This window comes from Colobus angolensis, unplaced genomic scaffold (assembly GCF_000951035.1).
Source record: "Colobus angolensis palliatus isolate OR3802 unplaced genomic scaffold, Cang.pa_1.0 Scaffold432, whole genome shotgun sequence".
Lineage (NCBI taxonomy): Eukaryota > Metazoa > Chordata > Mammalia > Primates > Cercopithecidae > Colobus > Colobus angolensis.
Window position 1 is genome coordinate 662366 of NW_012117733.1, and position 8425 is coordinate 670790.

General features: G+C 46.3%; 1 pseudogene; it reads left to right on the top strand.

Annotated features, from left to right (window-relative positions):
* LOC105522545 overlaps window positions 1-8086 on the top strand; it is a 15441-nt pseudogene extending 7355 nt beyond the window's left edge.
* The last annotated feature ends 339 nt before the right edge of the window (window positions 8087-8425 follow it).

Here is an 8425-nt window from a genome sequence, read left to right on the forward strand (position 1 = left end):
TTTTTTTTTTTTTTTTTTTTTTTTTTTTTTTTTTTTTTTTTTTGATGTAGAGTCTTGCTCTGTCTCCCAGGCTGGAGTGCAGTGGTGTGATCTTAGACCACTGCAGCCTCTGCCTCCTTGGTTCAAACGATTCTCCTGCCTCAGCCTCCTGAATAACTGGGATTACAGGCACCCACAATCACACCTGGCTAATTTTTGTATTTTTAGTAGAGATGGTGTTTCATCATGTTGGGCAGGCTGGTCTCAAACTCCTAACCTCAAGTGATGCACCCACCTCAGCCTCCAGAAGTGCTGGGATTACAGGCGTGAGCTACCACAGCCGGCCATGGCATTAAGAGTTTTGTTTAACAAGATGTCTGCGTTTTCATTTTATACTAGACCCCGAAAATTATGTAGCTGGTCCTGACTCCAGACATATTCATAACGCAAAATAGCCCACGTAAGAACTCCAGGAACATCTTGGCAGAGGCATTGGACCTAAAGAGCCACACTGGACATGACAGAAGAGAAGGGTCCCGCATAGTGGCCCAGAAATCTGCATTTGTGAGTGCACATCAGGCACCACTTCAAACCCCAGGAACCAAGGGGGCAGAGTTGAGAGTCGGCTTCCTGCAATTCTGCAGACGGGTGATGAACAGAAGAAAAACTCTTTCCGTTATTGTTACTGTAAGCCCATATTGTAATCCCTTGGTAATGGCCACCTGAGGAAAAAATAGGCTTCAGTTAAAAAGAAAAAAGAAACTGGCTTGAGAGAGAAAAACCATAGCATTCAGAAATAAAATAACTTTGAAAACATTTACTCTCTCAGATATCCAAGGGGGGCTGTTAGAGACAAGGCTTATGCCAGACTTACAATCTCCCATATATGTTCTAAAAATTTATTGGTATACTTTTGGAAAAGAAAAGCAAAAGAATTCAAGTATTCACCCAGGAAATACTACAACTAGGCTATTGTGTTTGGGCTCATATGCACACAGAAACAGAGAGAAATCAGTACAAACTCCTTTTGCATACCAGTTAATGTGGCTGCACCAAAGAACCAGCGTATCTGAGAGTGTGGCACATACTTGGGTCTCTGTGAGTATTTGCTGCATAAGTGAATCTGCTGATCTGATCAGCAAACTCCCAGACCCCAGGAACATTCCTGAAACCTAGTAAGTACACAGGAGTAGGAACACACACAGTAGAGGGAAAAACAAAAAGATAAACAAGCGGAGAACCTGTCACTATTCATCAAAACTAGAAAGAGATAAGGAAATACAGAGGCAAGAAATGCACGTCATTATTATAGCACTGCTAAGACGACTACTGCTGATGGCCAAAGCCCATAGAAGATTCCCCATGAACGCTTGTAAAAATCACTGCACATGTGTTAACTGCTTTGATATTTTCACATGAAGTGGAAAATATGATCCATAATTCACAGAATGAGAAAGCGGAGGCACAGAGGGATCAAGTCACTTGCCCCAGATCACAGGGCTGGTAACTGAAGTTGAGGAGTCCAGCTCCAGGTTGAAATCCGACGTGACTTTTCAGGCCTGACCACAGGTGATTACAAAGGCTTTATCCAGCAAGCTTCACAGGGAACCGGGCCTGCCCTCCCCGCAGCAGGCTTCATGCCCAGCCAGGGCATGGCAGGCTCTTCAGGGAGCTGGAGCCCTGATGGTCAGCCAGGCTCTCACACAGCTGCATTCCTAGCCCAGGAATCTTCATTCCTAGGTATCTACCTGGGGCTTTTAGGTGAGGTCTTCCACGGGGGCCTCTGCAGAGTCTCCTTATCAGGAGGAGTGGGTGGCGGGCTGGGGACTGAAGACCCTTTGCCCCACTCTGACTCAGTGCTCAGGACTCTTCCACTCCTATCCCCTGCCCTCCTCCTCTCCTCAGCCCCAGGGTCTATTAAACTGCCAGAGCCTTTTTTTCAGGGACTCCCTCAATAGTGAGATGACCCCATGTCTGTGCAGATCCACCAGCGCACCATCCCACAGTGGGGAGGAACAGAACGCCTTCCCGGAGGAGGTGACGCCTTCCCGGGTCAGCCCCCTGCTCATGCCATCACAGTGAGTGAGCCAGTCCCACGGAGGGAGGAACAGAAAGTTAGGAGGCGATGCCTTCCCGGATCGTGCCATCAGCGTGGGTGAGCCAATCCTGTAGGAGGGAGGAACAGAACAGTGTGAGGTGGCGCCTTCCTGGGTCAGCCCCCTGCTGGTGCCATCACGGTGGGTGACCCCGCCCCACAGGAGGGAGAACAGAAAGTTGGGAGGTGACGCCTTCCCGGGTCAGCCTCCTGCTCATGCCGTGACAGTGAGTGAGCCAATCCCATGGAGGGAGGAACAGAATGGTGGGAGGTGATGCCTTCCCGGGTCACCCTCCTGCTAGTGCCATCACAGTGGGTGACCTAATCCCATGGAGGGAGGACAGAATGATGGGAAGTGACGCCTTCCTAGGTCACCCTCCTGCTAGTGCCATCACAGTGGGTGACCTCATCCCACGGAGGGAGGACAGAATGATGGGAAGTGACGCCTTCCTGGGTCAGCTCCCTGCTCGTGCCATGACAATGAGTGAGCCAATTCCATGGAGAGGGGAACAGACTGATGGGAGGTGACGCTTTCCCGGGTCACCCTCACCCTAGTGCCATCACAGTGAATGAGCCAATCCCGTAGGAGAGAGGAACAGAATGATGGGAGGTGATGCCTTCCCGGGTCAGCCCCTGCTTGTGCCATCAGAGTGGGTGACCTAATCCCACAGGAGGGGGAACAGGAAGTTGGGAGGTGACACCTTCCCTGGTCAGCCTCCTGCTCATGCCGTGACGGCGAGTGACCCAACCCCATGGAGGGAGGAACAGAATGATGGGAGGTGACGCCTTCCTGAGTCAACCCCCTGCTCTGCTCGTGCCATCACAGTGGATGGCCCAAGGCTCATCTTTCATTCTGGTTTGCATTCAGTGAACTCCAGCGTGGGCAGCTCAGCTCTCTCTCCCGCTCAGCTGAGCTCCTGACAGAGGTCCGCTTCAGTTTGTTGTTGTTGTTGTCCACCTCTAATGAATGTCACATGAGATAAACAAGTGTGCTGTAAATGCCTGAAGGAGGAGCCTGTTGAGCTGGCTCAGTCTTTCCTGAAGGAGCCCCATCGCTGGGCTGGGGTGCTGGTGCTTGTCTTAAGGTGTCCTGCAAGCTGTGGGAAGAATAGGTGCAGGAGCTCCCGGACCAGACGCATTGTCACTGCGCAGGTGATACCTAATTTTAAGAGATACCTGTCAATGGCAGGCGATGCTGGCTTCCTTCAGCCTCTGTGCATAACTGAGATAGAATTTAGCAAGAATATCATTTCCTCCTTTTTGTAACTTAAGTGCCTTTCCCCTGCATGTCAACATCACCAGGGAAGCCTACTGGGCACCAACCTTTGAACAGGGGCTTGGCATAGGTGGACACGGCAAAAAGATACTAGTAAAGCTGAAATTTCTTTTCAAATGAATCAATTTTCTGCCCTTTGACTAAAGATAAACAACCGGCAGGACGATCTAACAAATGAATAGAGTTTCTCTTTACAATTCTGCTATAAGGGATTATTTTTATTAATTTAAGTCCTTTTCCTTGTTAGTTTTAATTATACATGTAAGGCATATTCATTTTAGGAAAATGTAAAACATAAGTAATAATAATAACAATAGTAAATTACTTAGCACACCGCTGCCCAGACAAATTCACCATTGACATTTAACTGTATGGATGCACATGATTTTTCATTGAATGTGTCATGAACTTCTATTACCTATACATATTTATATATGAAAATAATCTGCTCAATGAATTGTAAATAAGAGACATACATTTGAAATTTAAGCAAGCGGCTAAGTCTAGAGCACACAGCTATAAGTTAAGGAAAACTTAATTCACAGCAGTGATTCCCATTTTTGAGAGGAAGGACCCATGCCTGAAAATGGAGATTGTTCATGCCTGGGGCCACTAGTCCACAGAAGAGGCTCCTGTCCCTGTTGCCTGTTCCACATTGACCACTCTGCTATGGCTGAAAGAGGCTTATCCCATTAACTGAGGGCAGAATTCAAGACCGAGTTATCTACATTCTTGCTAACAAAAGTGTTTTGTATTAACTGAAAAAAATGAAGCAAAGCTTAATTTCTCTAAATGAAGTTCAATGTGTATTTAAAGACATGATCTTCAGCTGGGCACAGTGGCTCATGCCTGTAATCCCAGCACTTTGGGAGGCCAAGGCGAGTGGATCACCTGAGGTCAGGAGTTCAAGACCAGCCTGGCCAATATAGTGAAACCTCGTCTCTACTAAAAATACAAAAATTAGCTGGGTGTGGGGACGGGTGCCTGCAGTCCCAGCTACTCGGAAAGCTGAGGCAGGAGAATCGCTTGAATCTGGGTGGTGGAGGTTATAGTAGGCTGAGATTGCACTACGGTACTCCAGCCTGGGCAACACAGCAAGACTCCATCACAAAGAATATATTAAAGACACAGTCTTCAGAGATAATCCTGGTTGCAATAACAAGCAATCTGCCACCTCTCCCCGTGTAAGAATGGCGGATATGGGATCCACTCACCTGACATTGAAAGAAAAATAACGCCTACCATGTATGGAACCATTTTAGGGGCAGACCTTATGCCTCATGCTAGACGCTTTAATATCTCTTACATCATGTAATCATCAATTCTGGGGAAGAGGCATTATTAACACAATATTATAAATAAGATGATTATGGCAGAACTAAGGTAAGTAAGGGCTTAGAAAATGTCACACAGCCTCAGGGACAGAGACAGAACTCACTCTGGTGCAGTCTGGCTCCAAGGTCAATGTCTTTCCATAAACTTAACCTGGGCATCCCATTGCTGTAACAGACTCAGCCTGGGAGGAACTGAATGATTATTTACAAAGTAAAGTTGGTGGCAGCTCTTCACTTAACAGTGGCGCGTGGGTATCCTCTTTCTGCTAGTCTAAAAGTGCTAGAAAGTAGACTGATTCTTGGCTGGGCATGGTGGCTCATGCCTGTAATCCCTGCACTTTGGGAAGCCAAGGTGGGTGGGTCACCTGAGGTCAGGAGTTTGAGACCAGCCTGGTCAACATGGTGAAACCCCCATCTCTACTAAAAATACAAAAATTAGCCGGGCGTGGTGGCACGCACCTGTAACAGCAGCTACTCAGGAGGCTGAGGCAGCAGAATTGCTTGAACGCAGGTGGCAGAGGTTGCAGTGAGCCGAGATCACACCACTGCACTCTAGCCTGGGCAGCAAAGTGAGATTCTGTCTCAAAAAAAAAAAAAGAAAGAAAAAGAAAAAGAAAATAGACTGATTCAGTGTTCAAGCCACTGACCATCCTTGGAGAAAGAGACTTTCTCAGGAACCCCAATAATTAGATTAACATCCACCCAAAAGATCATGAGAAATAAAGAGTTCAAATGCTTTTTAAAAAATTTACCTCATTTCAAGGAATATTATAATTAGAAGAGATCCTCTCTATCAAGAGACTTAAGTATTTTCATATCCTGGAAATTTAACCGTATGAATGAATAGAAAAAAAGTTAAAATATAAACACCTTCATCAGAGGATTATTTATAATTATAAAAGCAACAATAAGGTACTGTAAACTTTTAACAATGAATAAATACACTCATATGGTAGAATGCAGACAAATGTCAACAAAACTTGGTTGGAATATAGAAAATATTTATAACACGATATGAAAAACCCAAGACTGTATTTATAGCCTGAGCTTAAAATGTAAAACAATATGTGTAACAACAGCCTGGGAGAGAATCCACCCACAGTCAAGCAGGTGTCCTCTCAGGGCAGTGCAATTACAGGTACAATTTTCCCCCTTACACTCCTATGCACATGTTCTTTTTTGCTTTATTGAGCATATGTTACATTTAAGAGAAGAAAAAAAACATAAAATTTCAATTTGGAACCACAAGCTGGCCATTTTTACCAGTTCTCCTCAAATTGTAATAGGTGCGTGCTCACCTGGGAACTTGTTGAAAATTCAGATTCTGATTAATTTTGCAGCAAATTCTGAGATTCTAGATTTATGTTGATGCTGTGGGTCGGGGACCACAGCTGGAGTGTGGTTTCACTTACAACACACAAGTAAGAATCATTGCAGATCCTCTTAAGTTAGAGATTTGGAGACCAGAAGCTTCCCTTGTAAGTTCTTTCCTTATAACCCGAATCCGGAAGTGTCGTTGAATAGCTCCCTGCGCCTCTCGTGTTGTGCTGCCAGCCTGTTCCTTTCCTAGCTGAGCTCTGTTCTGCATGAATTTCAAAATCTGCAGCCCAGCTCCTGAGGTTTTCTTCTCCTGGGTAACCTTCCTTTGCCCCTGTTTTGAAATTAAATTCCTTTTGTTCTGCTCATGTTGGCGCAAAAATCTTCTCAAGTCAGTTTAAGAAAACCATCACTAAAACAATTTTCTTGAGGAGTGTAATTATAAAGCTGGTAATTAGACTCCACTAAATGAATAGTGTAGTGGTTAGATTACATTTAGACAAGCACCACACACCCCATTCTGTTTTAATCCCCCCCTTAATTGCAATCCTGTTTGTTTGCATAAAAGGGCTCTAAATGGTAATGATAAGGCTATCATATATACTCTTGTAAGATTACACCACTTATAAATCGAGGGAGATTTGGTATACACCGTGTTACCCATGATCTTACCCATGGTGGCAGATGTGGGGGAGGCTGGAGGAACTTCTCCAGCATTGTGTCAATGTGGTAAAGGAATGCTAGAATTCAACCTGTGGAAGTGATGTGAGAAGTCACTGAAGTCTGATGCGGGTCTTAGCACATCTGCCAGATGGCACCATGGCACCCTAAAGGGCCTATCTGAAGCTCTGCCCAGCTTGCCACATCATCTCCCCAACAGAATCATGCCCTTGACTCTGTGTGGATTGTTTTAGTGCTTAGACTTGTGGTGCATTTAGTAACCTGTTTATCTTCTCTATTTGCTCCAAGGCACCTGCAGCTTTCTCAAAGCACGAACAGTGCTCTGCTCCTCCCACTCGAGACAGCCACATCTTCTTGTGCAGTGCCAGCCCCGTCTCTGAGACCAGTAGTGAAAGTGGAGCCTGCAGTAAACAGATTTGGCCATATTGGGCACCTGGTCACCATGGCTGCTTTTAACTCCAACCAAGTGAATATTGTCCACTCTCAATGACCCCTTCATTGACCTCAACTACATGATACACCTATTCCAGTATGAGTCCACACACGGCAAGTTCCACAGCTACATCAACCTTGAGAATGGAAGCTTATCATCAATGGAAATCACATCATCACCTCTCAGGAGTGCAATCCCACCAAAATCAAATGGGCTGATGCTGATGTTGATTATGTCATTGAATCCACTGGCATCTTCACCACCTTGGGGAAGGCTGGGGCTCACCGAGATGCGGGAGCCAAAAGGGTCATCATCTCTACCCGATCTGCTGATGCTTCCGTGTTTGTAATGGACACAAACCATGAGAGGTAAGCAAATAACCTCATGGTGATCAGGAATGCTTCCTGCACAACCAACTCCTTAGTCCCCCAGATCAAGGTCATCCATGACAACCTCAGCATCGTAGAGGGACTCATGACCACAGTTCCTGTCATCACTGCCACCCAGAAAACTGTGGCTGGCCCCTGTGGGAAACTGTGGCATGAAGGCTGTAGGGTTCTCCAGAACATAATCCCTGCCTCTAATGGCACTCCCAAGGCTGTGGGCATGGTAATCTCTGAGCAAGAATCTCACTGGCATGGCCTTCTGTGTTCCTACTGCCAACATGTCGGTCACAGACCTAATCTGTCTGGGGAAACCTGCTAAATATGAGGACATCAAGAAGGTGGTGAAGCAGGCATCACAGGGCCCTCAAGGGCACCATGGGCTACACTGAGCACCAGGCTGCCTCCTCTGAGTTTAACAGTGACACACACTCTCCCACCTTCTATGCTGGGCAGACATTGTCCTCAATGACCACTTTGTCAAGCTCATGTTTTGGTATGACAATGAATTTGGCTACAGTAACAGGGAGCCTTATGGTCCACATGGCCTTCAAGGAAGAAGAGACCCCAGACCACCAGCTCCAGTGAGACAACAAGAGGAAAAGAGACCCTCAGCTGCCATGGAATCCCTGCTCCCGCTCAGTGCCCACCACACTGAGAATCCCCCCTCAACACAGTATCCACTCTAGAACGCCTGAAGAGCAAGGGGACTAGGGAGCCCCACCCTCTCACTTACCATCAATAAAGTCCCCTGTAGTCAGCCAAAAAAAAAAGCCCCCCAAAAGTTCCTGTGGCAGGAAGGGAGTTACCAGCATGAGCATCTCTTCAGGAGTCTGCACGTGCAGTTGGCCCACAGTGAAATATGCAAAGACTCACATCATGCAAAGCTTCACTGTGTATCCAGGAACCACTCAATTCACCCAAATT